Genomic DNA, 14,872 nt, shown 5'->3' with positions numbered 1-14,872 from the left:
AATATTTTTCATTGCCTTTGACTATCCTAACTTAAGATTTTCTCGTATAGCAAACTGATAAAAATAGTCTTTGGTCTGCCCTAAAATGGATATTCATCTCCTTACTAGTCTGCATCTGTCCTTGATATAGAATTAAAAAAACACATGGATCTCAAAGTGATGCATGTCAATCATTAGGAACCATTACATTGACCTAAATGGGCTTCCTTGGAAAGGTGAGACTAGCTATCCTACAATTCCTGTAAAGCTTGTCTACCCACCATAAATAAACCAAATAATTTGAGGAATCATTTGACTACAAATAGTCAAATACCTTGCACATTGTACTCTTTTATTTCATTTGATATTTGCAGATGTGAGTTAAGCGCACCACCCCTACTCTCCCATTTTCTTTTGTCTAACATATTTTGAATCCAGAAGGCCAATTTGAATAATTTGTCCCTCTTCCAGACTAAGCCAGATCACTACTTGAGAAAACCAGAACATAACTCCTTAATCACTATTGCAAACAGCTGAACATGCCACAATGATTTTGAAATGTCTGATTACGTTGCATTGCTATGATGCAGTTGATTGAAACAAGATGTAGGCATTTTTGCTTCAGAAATTAGAAGTTTGCTATTCTGTTTTTTCTTATTTTTAAATAATGTGTCGGGTTGAGCTTCATGAAATTTATTTTAGTAAATGGCAAATTGCATTCCTTCATTGCTGCTATCAAGTATTTGACTTGATTTTAATCAAAACATATTTCTTAATGGTCTTGATTTCATAGTCCCTGTGATAATGTAAAAACTAATAAAGAATAAATGATTAAATGAGCATATCATTTTTAAAAACTAAAATAATATATGAAAATAATCTGTAAACAGCACAATTTCACTGTATTTACTAAAAATAAACCTCTGATTAAGACCTCAAATTAGGAATAATGACCAATGATGGATAAAACCTGCAATAAATGCCTGTCTTTTATAGTGATATCTTTCAAATGTAGAATTGAGCTCTTGATTGCTTCTAATATATCTTTGAATATGAAGCCTGACTTTTACTAATACATCAAATTTCAGTGAAACACTGTTAAATACAGTAAATTGTATAGAAGTTTTCTTCGGTATTTTTATGGTAAGAAATAGAAAAGATGTTGATAAATGAGATTTGCATTATACATACTTATCATAGAGACAATGACTCTAGAGTGTGGACACTCTCAACATCTGGCTTCCGTCTGTATGCCCAGGGTGGCTGGTTGACTTTCTTTAGTTCCCCAGCCAAGAGTAAAGATGAAAGAGACCAAGGATGCAAAGGGCCAATTATTTTAAGGATAAAGCCTGTATCATGCACTAATTGCTGCCAGTCACATAACTCGATGACCGGAAGTTAATCTTATAAACATATCAAAGAAAAATGAAAACTTGGAAAATTAATGGTTAACCAAAAGAAATTTGGCATGCTAAATTCCTTTTATTGTGGAAAAAGAAAACAGATACGGGGTGGGGAGCATGTAACTGTCTTCACCAAGAACCAAGGGACTGCCTTAGATATTTTTCTTACAATTAAAAAATGCATAGGAAATCGCATCCCTAACTCCAATGGAGAAGTTTGAAGCAATAACTATATAATAAATAAATATGATATTATTGCTCTACACAATTTTGATATTTCAAATATCCAAAATAATTTTCATATTGGAGTGATTTTCAGTCAAGTCTTATCAGGATTCCACATTAGAGATGCAGTGTCACAAAATGGGACTTTGAAAACTTGGACTCTGGGGACCATTGCCTAGATTTTGTTCTTGGCCCCACCACTTTCTACTATGGGAATTTACATAAACTTCTTAATCTCTTTCCTCAACTACAAAATTTAAAGACAATAAGAATACACCATTTTGGTTTTTGTAAAGATTCGATGAATTCATATTTACATTAGTGCCTGGACTATAGCAAGCATTACGTATGGGTTAGCTACATCTATACCATGCTATCATTAACATCTTTAAGTTTTGATATCATTCTAATTGTATACTTTTCTAATAAAATAAATCCTTTATTAATTTTGAAAATCACATTATTTCAAAAGATACTTTTTTAAAAGTGAAAACAATGAAGTGTGAAAAAATGTTCAACGTCCAGAACAGTTTGTTTATACATAAATGTCAGAATCCAGAGAAGTATTTGCCATATGAGAAATTTTTCCTCTTTGACTTATTGGCTGTTCAAGAGTATGTTGTTTAATTTCCGTGTATCTGTAAATACTTCAACTTTCCTCCTGTTATTGATTTCTATTTTCATTACTATCATGGTCAGAAAAGAGAGTTGATATAATTTCAACCAACTTGAATTTGTTAGGACTTGTTTTGTGGCCTAACATATGATCTGCCTGGAGAATGTTCTGTGTGCACTTGAGAAGAATATGCATTCTTCTGCCATTGAATGTATTGTTCTGTATGTCTGTTAGATTCATTTGGTCTATCGTGTTGGTCAAATCCACTGTTTTCCTATTGATGGTCTGTCTGGATTATCTATCCACTGTTGAGTATTAAATTCCCCACTATTATTATATTGCTATTTATTTCTTCTTTTGGTTCTGTTAGGATTTGCTTTCTATATTTAGGTGCTCTGATGTTGGGTGCATAAATTTTACAATTGTTTTATCTTTTTGATGAATCAACCCCTTTAGCGTTGTATAATACTTTTTTTCTCTTTTGTTACAGTTTTTAACATAAAGTCTGTTTTGTCTAATATAAAGACAGCCAGTTGGGGCTGCTGGCTGGGCACCAAACTCAGGCAGGGCCACTAACTAGGTTCCACAATCACTCCTGGTCATATTGGGCCTCAGGATGTGCTGCACAACTGGGCAGAGCCACCATGCCCTGAAGTCAAGTGGGGCTGCAGGCTGGGCTCCACTATTGGGTAAGGATGCCGGCTAGGAACCCTGTTAATTTGGGGCCACTAGCTCTACCATCAGTTGGATAAGGCTGAAGGTTGTGCTCTGTGGTCAGGCAAGCTTGCTGTCCATGTTTCCCTGTGGAGCGGCAGTATAGGCTATAGGCACTTTGGGTTACGTCACTGGCTGTGTTCCTTGCTGGGGGTCAGACTTCAGGCTATGCTGAGGAATAGGTGGACCCATGGGCTGGACTTCATGGCCAAGCAGAGCTGTAGGCTGGGCTCTGTGGCTGGGCAGGCCTCTAAGTTGGGCTCTGTTACCAGGAAGGATCATTGTCCAATCTACATAGACAAGTGGGGCTGCAGGCTGTGTCCTTCAGTTTGGCAGATCTGCTGTCTTGGCTCTCTGCCTGGGTAAGGCTGTAAGCTGGCCTCTGAGGCTGCTCAAGGTAACTTTTCAGGCTTCCTGGCCAGGTGGGGCTGTAGGCTTTGCTCCTCAGCTGGGCAGGGCTGCTTATTTGCATCTCTGCCTAAATGAGGCCATCAGATGATCTCCAAGGATGCGTGGGGTCTCTGGCCAAGCCCCCAGGTTGAACAGGGCTATAAGATGGGCTCTGTGTCTGGCCAGGTTCTCTGGCCAGGCTCAGTGGTCAGGTGGGGCTGCAGGCTGTGCTCCACAGTTGGACATAGTTGTTGGCTTGGCTTCCTGCCTGGGCATGACTATGGCTGGTCTCATTTGCTGCCAGGGGTCTTTGGCCAGGGTTCCTGGTTGGATGTGGCTGAAGGCTATGGTCAGCTATTGGCTGGAGCTGCTGGCTTGCCACCCTTCCCAGGTGGGGGTCGTAGGATAAGCTGTGTGGCCAGGCTGGACCATTGGCTGGGGAACCAAGCTGAGCAGAACTGCCGTACATGCTCCTTGGCTAGCCAGGGCCACCTGTTCATCTCTGTGGATGGGCAAAGCCACCGGCAGGCATCACCTCCAACAGGAACATGGGCCACCAAGACCTGCACACTGGTTTCTGTGAACCCACTCCTTCTTCGTGTCTAGTTGGTTTTTCTGTGAGGGAGACTGAAGCTAAAGACAACCTGTTCCACCATCTTGCTGATATCACCCTCTAAAATATTATTTTTAAATGTCCTGTGCAAGGCACGGATGTAAAATAGAAATATCCCAAATACTTTACTATTTAAATATTTTTTTAAAAAAAATGATCAATTCAAATAGAAATAATATCATAGAAAATGTGTCAATTAATCTATAGCTATGCTTAGCTACTATTGTAAAATAAAAAGGGATGAAACCAGGATATTTAAACTATTTTTTAACAAAAGTATTCATAAGATTCATTTCTTTGATTATAGCTAGAACATGAATAATATATCTTGATATTCAATGCAGTGTAATCTGGCATTTGATAACTCAGTCTGGGCTTTGTGCAGCTTCATATGGCTTCTGAGCTACATGTAAGACTATTGCTCTAAAGTGATTCTCTCTGTAAATTACAGAGTTATTATTTTAAAATACTTAATGTGAAAATGTTCAATTGTTTCCAAATTCACTCACATTATCAAAAGAAATTTTGTTACATTTCTCAACTTAAAAGGAAATGATTAGAGTTAAACATTACAAAGCCGTTTGAAAGTCTTTCAACTGTTTAAGTCTTTTGAATGCTAATAAAGCCATTTTATATTTTCTTCTCTATGAAAATAATATTCTTATAGATGAAAGTTTTCAAAAACTTCAAGTGATCATGATTATGTTATTGTTCAGGAATATTACAAGTGAAAATCTTGATATGGAGAAATGTTTATGAAAACTATTTCAGATTACAATTAAAGTCTTTTAAAATAATTTTTAGAAGTATATGCAAATTCAATGTTTAATAATGTTTAATAGCTTCTCTTATTCTAAGTATACAGGGCACATTTTAAATGCTTAGCCAGGTCTACGTAACAACACGGGCCCCCTACCGTTTGTCCTCTGTGCTCCGTAGATATTAACATTATCTGTGTCCCCCAGATCTGCAACTTCAGGGAAAATTGCTCTTGGCACATCTTTACACAGCTCTCCCGGTTCAACAGGCTCACTGTCACGGCTCCCACTCTCTACGAGCGGCGAGCTTTCCTTTTCACTGTTTGTAGGACCACAAATCTGAAAATTCTAAAACTCCACCAGGACCAAAAATCCATGGATCATAAGAATTAATTAGAACCATTCGCTCATTCCACATATCCTCACCTCCTCCCTACCCGGTTTAGCTTGCATGTTCAATATTATAATTACTCCCTTGAATATACAATCAATTTTGTTGATCCTCTCCTCACATTCCGTAAAAATTTTATTTTAACTCAAAATAGGTCATAAACCCAAATGCGTGACTAAAAACACTTAGTGACTTTAATTTTGGCAGGGTGTTTCTTCATACACCACAGAAAGCATGAAGTATAAAATTAAAAATCAATGAATTGTATTAATCAAAATAAAAACTATGTTTTCTCTTCATAGACTCTGACAAGAAAAAGAAAGAGGAAGTCATAGACTGGGAAGAAATATTTATAAACCATCTATCTGATAAAGGCTTTGTATCTAGGATGCATAAAGAACACTTAGAACTTAATAATAAGCAGTCTAACAACCCAATCCAAGAAGAGATGAAAGAATTGAAGAGACACTTCACAGAAGAAGATAGATGCATGGCAAATAAACAAATGGAAAGACGCTCAGTGTCATTAGGGAAGTGAAAATGACAACCTTAATATGATAGCACAAAACACTCACGAGATGGCTTAAACTAAAAAGAGTGACCATATCTTTTGAATATTTTATTTATGCTTAATATGACTATCAGAGTACCACTAAAGAGATACATGTTTTCTGGGATCAATATGATAATTTTCTTTGTTTTCGTCTTAGGAAAATAAGGAACTAAGTATAACGTGGGAATATTTGGTAAGCAAAAGTCTCGCATCCTAAGAATAAATGAGTTTCTCTTCTGAAGGCGTTCATGGGTAAAGACTTGATAGACGTGAAAATAAATTTCAATAGTAATGAAATGCGTGACTCCTTGATGCTACGCTTCTTCCAATATATGATCATAAGAACAGCATGATGGATCAGTTCCTTTACACCCTTAATTTCTTTGTGGACAAATTAAGGAGTCATTACAACAAAAAAGATTCGCAGTCCTAGAAAGGAGCATGTTAACATTATTTTCATTCTTGCCTCTAAGTATAGACATTGGATTCACACCATTTCCAAGTTTCAAAGCCAAAGTTTTTAAATGGTACATCACTGGACAGAATTGATTTGAGAAATAGGCAGGCAAGGAAGAAAATCACCTGGAAGAAATATCAATACAAGCTTTTAAACGAAGTCAAGTATCATTTCTGAGGCAGCAATGGTATACTCAAATCTTAGAAGCAGCTATATAATACTACACAGTATCCCAAATTACATTCACTCCAATATTCCACATTTTTGCTAAAGAATTACTCTTCTCTAAAAAAGAAAATGTGATTGAAACAACAAATATCTTGAATAGAGTAGCATCTTCATAATTGGACGGGAAAGAGTAAGATGCCAGTGATCCAAGGCATTAGCACAATCTGTTTAGATTACAGGTGCTTTATATTTTTTTAAGAAGAAGAAAGCCAATAATGTTCCTTTTCTGCTTAGATGCCAGCATCAGAAATCCATTTCTTATTGAGTTTTTGTCTCATGATCTTTAGGGATTAAACTTCAGGGATGCTGAGAACAATCACTGTAGAGATGTGTAATGTCTCTTATTGCTTGACTGAGCACAAAAGCCTTCGGAATAACCCTGGGGGGAATCCGCTTTCTCACTGTGTACTTAAAAATCATTTACATTCCCTGGATTCAGCACTCAAACAGGCCACACTAACAGAGCAATGCAATTAACCTTTCCTATAAATTAAATGTGCAAATGTTCAATGTAGAAGCTGCTTAGAATAATTTTCCATCATTTGCAGAATGTGTTAGAAAAATAATTTTCTACCAACTGCTAGGCAGTTTGATGATTAATTACAGATTTATTTTTTATTTTTTAGCAAGTTATCTGTTTTCAGGGGCAAAAGAATAGCAACATATGTGTGTGTGTATATATGTGCTACTGTTTCTCTATCACATTTCAAAAAGCACACAAGTTCTTCTCAAGAAAATGAAGTTGAAACATCCATATTTTCTAGAATACATTTAAATTTTTAACGATAGTTTCATTAATGTTATTTTTCAAAGTAAGTTGTCTCTGTTAATACAACATGTATGTACTGCATACCTCCTTTTTTATTATCTTATTGTGGTAAGAACACAACATGAGATCTACCCTCGTAACAAATTTTTAAGAGTGCAATGAAGTGTCGATAACTATAAGCAGTGCTGTACCTGCTGATCTCTAGAATTTATTCATCTTGTATAATTGAAACTTTATGTCCTTTGAGTAGCAACTCCTCACGTCCACCTCCCCACAAGTCCCTAGCAACCACCATTCTACTCTCTGCTTCTATGAGTCTGACTGTTTTAGGTAGCCCCACGTAAGTGGACTCATGCAATATTTGTCCTTCTGTTACTGGCTTAATTCATTCAGCCTAATGTCTTGAAGTTTCATGCATGTTGTAGTGTATTGCAGGATTTCCTTCTTTTTAAAGGTTGAATAATATTCCGTTGTGTGTATATACCACATTTTCTTTGTCTATTCATCCATCCATGGTCATTTAGTTTGTTTCAACATCTCAGCTATTGCGAATAGTGCTGCAATGAACACAGGAGTGCTAAAATGTCTTTGAGATCCTGATTTCAATTCTTCTAGATAAATACCCAGAAGCAAAATTACTGGATTTTTTCATGGTTTATTTATTTATTTATTTTTTCTCAAAGATTGGCACCTGAGCTAACAACTGTTGCCAATCTTCTTTGTTTTTTTTTCCTGCTTTTTTTTTTTTCTCCCCAAATCCCCCCAGTACATAGCTGTATATTTCAGTTGTGGGTCCTTCTAGTTGTGGCATGTGGGATGCCACCTCAACATGGCCTAATGAGCCGTGCCATGTCTGCGCCCAGGATCTTCAGACCCTGGGCCACCAAAGCAGAGCGCATAAACTTAACCACTTGGTCACGGGGCTGGCCCTGTGGATTATTTTTAATTTTTAACTTTTTGAGGAACCTCTAAATTGCTCTCCATTGCTGCTGCACCTTTTTGCATTCCCACCAATAATGTACACGGGTTCCAATCTCTCCACATCCTCACCATGACTTACATTTGTGTTTTTTTGGTGGTAGCCATCCTAACAGGTGTGCGGTGATATCTCTTTGTGGTTTTGATTTGCATCTCTCTGATGATTAGTGACATGGAGCATCTTATAATACAGAGCAAGAGTATGGTACTGGCCTAAGGACAGACATATAGAAAGCTGAAGTGGTTGCCTCTAAGGAGTGGATTTGAGTGTGGTGTGAAGGGACGAGGCACTTTTATTATTGTTATCGATTTATGGTACTTTGACTTTTCAAGTTGTTTATTCTGGTTTTTATTTCAATATATCCAAATACTGTACTGTTTTTTAGTTATACATTTTATACATCATCTACTGATTTTTATTTTATTAGGTTTGCTTTTCCTGCTCTCCTCTCTTCCCTTAGCAAATCCCTTCCATCCATATGGATATATCCCAATATTGTTATATTACTATTATAACTACTCAAATAGTGTGCTATGATTTTGATTACTATTCAGCTTTTTTTTCTTACAACTTCTTTCCCCTTAAGCTCTATAGTGTCTCTTTCTCTTGTATAGCTCTCTCTCTTATTTTGGCATGCTTGGTTTCCTATGTATATAACCATCATTAATTTTTCACAACCTCCCCATATAATTGCAAAATCCCATGGAATGAGGTTTTCTATAAGATCAATTAAATCAACTAATCTCTCAGGTTTTGTTTTTCTTAGGAACATACTTCTGGAATTTTCTGTCCTTCCGTCTACCTCTGGACTAGTTCTCTTCATCTGCTTCCTTCATATTCTCTCAGGATCTCCACTTATCTCTCTTTGTTTCCTGGATCCAATGTCTTGCTCTTTGGTTTGATTAAGCATATTCTTTTGTAACTTCCTGAGAAAGTGTACATGGAGTGTAGTTTTTGAGACGTCAACCATCTGAAAAGGTCTTTATTCTACCTACATGCATGATCAATCTCTTGGTCAAATGGATAATCCTCAGTTGGAAATAATTATTCCCCCAGTATTTCTAAATTTTTCTTCACATTTTTTATAACACCCACACAGACAACACACATACACGCACAAACACACACTCTTAAGCTAAAATACTCATGCAAAAAGAAAAAATACAGACATATAGAATAATGGGGCAGAATAAAGAGCCCAGAAATAAATGCACGCATATTTGGCAAGGGTACCAAGAATACACAATGAGAAAAGGACAGTTTCTTCAACAAATAGTGTTGGGAAAACTGAATATCTGCATGCAAAAGAATAGAAGTGAACCCTTAGCTTAACACCGTGTTTCAAATCAACTAAATATCTTCCATGCATAAAAGCCCACTGACAGAGGTGAAAGCAAAAATATATTTTCCTCATCCTGAGAAATAAATAAGTGTACGTGTGTGTTTAATCTATTGAAAGTATTCTATTTATGATAGATTGTCTCTTGGATATATTTGTGTAATATATACTATTTTGCTACTTGAATCTACAAAAATATGTAAAAGTAAACCAAAGAAACGTGACACATATACATAAGCAAACGTTATTTTTGTTGCTTAGCTGTTTAGTTGTTACTCCATACTCTACGTTTAACCGACAAATACTTTTTCTGATAATTGATATCATAGTGCATAAAAACAAGACTCTATTAAAACATATTAACTGATAACCTGGATTCATTGTTCTACATATGCTAAAATAATGAAGGTAGAGAATATTATCCCTTCAGTGATAAATGAAGGCCTATATAACTGCTAATCAGATTCTACTTTTCTAACTGAAGTAGTAGTAATAAAAATTAATATAAGGAGATAAAAGAGAGAGGTTCCATAGCTCACTTCAGTTGATAAAAAGTTTTTGTGAAGTAAATCTAAATCAAAAGATCTTTTCAGTACAGTACTGTGAAAATAAATCCATTGACTTTCATCACCATTCATCCAAAAGGAAAAATCACGTGACAGAAAAGAAAAATATTATAAATTCCATCATAATGTACCTCTTGTGTGAAAAGAATTCTTTCTTATATATCAATAATTAAAATAAATAAAAACTGCTTGTGGAAGTTCAGAATACTTATTGCGACTGCAGCTGGAAGTACAAAATTTTATCTCTGGATAATATGACAGTGTAAATCATGCAGTGGTGTGAGACGTTAATTAATAGTTGTTAATCATGCAAGAAAGAAAATCAATGCATTGGAAAATATTGAATCTTCAAAGGACTGGATTTTGATTTCTACTGCTGTGGAAAATATACACTGTGGAATAAGGGATTATTTATTAATTAATATACGCAACACTTAACATATAAAAAGCTAGCTCTCTCTGTTAGTAGCAGTACTCCTCTAACCGTGTTAAAATCAGGCAATCTGAGAAATGCAAAAAAGCAGAATCACAGGATATGCTTTACAAATATAGAATTCTGACCTTCACATCAGAATTTAATGTTTATTTTACATAAGATATTTGCTGTAACATGCGCTCACAGACCTGAAAGAGCACAGGGATATTTTCAAATTAATCTTTATTTCATCAGGGCTATTAAAAATACATTTGTTCCATTTCACTTCTTTCATTATTCATATAGTTCTTTCGAGGACTACATTTTATCCACTTTTTAAAACTAAACACGTCCACTTCTAAGACAAGGAGTTGATAGCGATGGACATGTGGCCTACATGGAGGATTGCTTAAAATAGTACAACGCATACATAACGAGAATAAGATACCTCATTCCAACACAGGCAAGTTAATTTCCTGTCTGGAGGTAAAATACATATCTAGGTTGATCATGGGAGAAAAATCAAATATAAATGCAGTGATTAATCTCTCTGCCATATTGTCTTCAAGTTCCACCTCACATTTCCTTTTTTACAAGACATAGAGAGAAAAAATTTTCTTTCACTTAGACTTGCTTGCTTTTTACTCTTCGATTTACTTTGTCTTCTCATTCATTCTTTCTTTTACCTTCCAAAATGCCATTTCTATCTTCTTTGGGGTTTTTTAATTAATGATGTGTGTTTTCTTATTTTATGGCACATTCCTACGACACTGCTTGCCATCTGTTCTTAGGTAGTATGGTTCTATATAAATATATATATGTATATATATATAATATTCCAAGTAATTATAACTTTTCATGGTATCATATACAAGGAAATATTTACCATCATCTAGAAACAAGTGAATTCTTAAAGTTAAGACCAAATATACTAACCTACTAACATATCATAAAATATGGAATACATTGCCTTAGTAATTTGCAAGAAGCCTGTAATAAGGTCAATAAAAAAGCATCTCAGGGAGGGACATAATATATATTTCACACTAAATGACCATTTTATTCTTAGTAAAAAAAAAAAATAAAGTTGCAATTTGGAGAAAAGTAGTAGCTCCTAGCCAAAATATATGTCCATAAAGAATAAAGATAATTAATGTATAATTGATTAAGTAAATAGCCGTTTTTTGCTGGATCTTCTTATTGTATAAATACGTCTGTATTTTACATTATGAATGAGCTCTCAGCTGTTTGATCTTCAAAGGCAAAATAAAGTTCATCAGTAATTATTAGAATAATTTGGCTCAGCAATTTTGCTTTGTCTACCTACATAATTAGAAAAAGCAGCTCTTTATTCTAATTAGCTGGATAATTTCTTTAATTCTAAAATTACTTAGTAGATGTGGAACTGTCAAAATAGTCTGAACTGAACTCCATTGAAACAGAGTGGGAGAGTTTTCGGGTGGAATAAATCATAGGCCATGTGTGTTTGTTAATTGGTCTTACACAAAGGAAAAGTAAACTTTCTCAAATCTTTATGACAGGAAATGTTTTTTCAGGACTGAGCAAGGCACCCAATTGGAGCAAGGTACCAAGAGTGGTTCTAAAGGAATGGAATGTTAAGGATAAATTTTATGAATCGCTTCTGGAGTTTCCGGATTTGGCTCTCACAAGAAATTTTCACACACTGCGGTATATGGAGTAGCTGCTCTGGTTTAAAACTGCTTCACTTGAACTAAAGAAGCCTGACCTATGGCTTGTCAAACATACATTGTACCTCTGCTCTAACTGTTAAAATAAAAGAATACACTCTTCTTTTTTTGTGTGAAGAAGATTGACCCTGAGCTAAGATCTGTGCCAATCTTCCTCTGTTTTATGCGGGATGCTGCCACAGCACAGCTTGACAAATGATGATAGGTCCATGCCTGGGATCTGAACCCGCGAACCCTAGGCTGCTGAAGCAGACCACGCAAACTCAACCACTGGGCTGGCCCCCAAGTATGCACTCTTTGAAAATAAGAATGCATACTTCCCCTCCTACGACACCTATATGGGTATTGCTTATATCAGTACTCCTGAAGATAAGTTCACTTTCCCAGACATCAGGGTCATATTGACCTGATAATTTGCAACTGAGTACCTCTTTAAGACTTGATGAATATGTATCCTGGGCATGTTTAATGTATGTTCTTTGTTCTAAAAAGGTATAAAACTGTACTGAAAGCCTTTCTTCTCAAGAATGCTTTCTTTCTTTGTGGAGGCTGCCTTCCTGGATTATAATCCTCAGCTTGGCTCAAGTAAAAGTCATTTTGCCTCTCTTATCTATAGATTGGTTATTGATTATTTGCATTGACATTTCTCTAATCAGATTAGATTTTAAAAAGCTAATAATCCTATTTCCAGTAGTATATAGAGGCTGATAGTCCTTTACGTAAACTGTTTATAGAGATAAACAAAATATCAGCATTGAATGCTCCTAATCAACCATTTATAAGAAGCAAGGAGCTAAGTGACTCTGTGTATGATACTTTTGCACGTTATTGGAAAACTAAGGAATATAATGACTTTGGTTGGTTGCTCCTAATATTGCTGGACAAAGTGACGAAAGAAAAAGATGGGCTCAGGGGTTTGAATTCCTCACTCAAGAGCCCTGTAAAAACCTAAGAGGTTCTGGCTATGCCTTGAAGGAGAGCCTTACCTCCTGTGGCCCCAGGGCTGAAATTGCTGAAAATCAAACTGGGAACTTCATTCTGCAGTTGGCTGAAGGACAATGCAAACTGAATTCCCAGTCTTGGAGGGTGTCTACTGTTAGTGAAGGCATCAACTGGGAAATAATAGGGTCTTATAAGTTGTAATAAGAATATGTGAAAGACTCTGATGAAGCTGGGGATATTGAGCTCCTAAACTCTGACGAGTCTTCTTTGCCACTAGAAGAGAACTTCCCACCTCCAGGGAAACTGACCTCCCCAACTAGTTATATCGCCACGCACAGTGGTATGGGCCTTTCTGCTTCCATCTGAAGAGGCTTAATCTTGCACACCATGAAGAGGAAATTGTAATGGCCTCCCTAGTTACCATGCAAGGCAACACTGATTCTCCATAGGGCCCACCCCATTATCCCTCTTTGCTTCTAGACTAATAACTAGTCTCAAGTCCTAGTGATACGGAGCACTGGGCTCACTCTGCTTGCTGCAGTCTAAGCCAATTAATCACACAGAGTTAGGAATTGAGAAAGAAAGTTTTAATTAAATTAGATTAGCCAGCAAATTGGAAGATGGGTGACTAATGTCTTAAAAAACCCATCTTCAAGAATTACAGAATCTTGAGGCAGTTATATAGGGAAAATGGGCAGTAAGGAGGGAGTTTAGAAATGTACATGATGGACTCCAGGATCTCTCATTGTTCTTGTCTTCTGTCAGCGATGACAAATATCCTACAGGTGTTCTTTCTTCCTGGAGGCCTTCTTATTCCTTGGGAAAATTCATTAAATTTGTTAAGAACAAAGCTATCAGAGTACCTCAGCAAGGGTATGCGCACAGGATCAGGGCCAGAAAACCATGGAAGCATGCAGCAGTTTAAAAGGACCACATGCTAGAAGGGTTTTAACCAGGAAAGTGTTATTTAGTGTACCAAGATGGCCTCACTTATGTTCGCCTCACTTATGTTCACTTATACTAATAAGCTCTTAATGGTGAGGTACAAAGTGCAACTCATCAGGAGATGCCCTACACTCCAAAAGAACTACTTGAGTTTTCTAATTTATACGAACATAAATCTGGAGAACACGTGTGGAAATTGACACTAAGTGTATACCATAATGGTGGAAGGAGTATAAAGTTGGATCAGGTCAAATTTATTGATACGGGCACACTAAGCAGACATTCTTCATTTAATGTTGTAGCTCCAGGAGTTAGAAAAGGCTCTGACAGTTTGTTTTTTTGGTTGATTGGCTGAAACATGGACCAAAAGATGGCCCATAATGAGGGAATTGGGAATGCCTGACTTCCTTTTGTCTAACAGAGAGAAAGAGATTCAGAGGTTTAGGGATATAGGAATGTTAGAATAAATTTGGTACTTAATAGCTACTCACTCACACTGGGAGGATCCAGAAGACATACTTTTCACAATGTTTTGAGAAATAGCTTTGTGAGGGGTGCCCCAGCATCCTTGAAGAGCTCTATGATCACTCTTCTCTATAAGCTAGACCTTACACCTGTAACCACAGCCACTCAACTGAAAAACCTAAATGCAATGGGAGTAATTGGATCCTGGGGTGGCACAGGTCAAGAATGACATTCAACCAGCAAAGGTGAAGTGGGCATGGTTACCATACTGGACAACAAAGTCAAAGCAGCAATCAAACTAGTCTGACTTATGGCATTGGCTAGTTAATCATGGTGTTCTCAGAAGTGAAATAGATAGAAAGCCTACTAAATTCTTACTTGATTGGTACAAGCAGAAAAGTTCTAGGTCAAGTGAA

This window comes from Equus asinus, chromosome 30, assembly GCF_041296235.1.
Source record: "Equus asinus isolate D_3611 breed Donkey chromosome 30, EquAss-T2T_v2, whole genome shotgun sequence".
Lineage (NCBI taxonomy): Eukaryota > Metazoa > Chordata > Mammalia > Perissodactyla > Equidae > Equus > Equus asinus.
The sequence above is the reverse complement of the archived record's forward strand: the minus strand, read 5'-3'. Positions refer to the sequence as shown.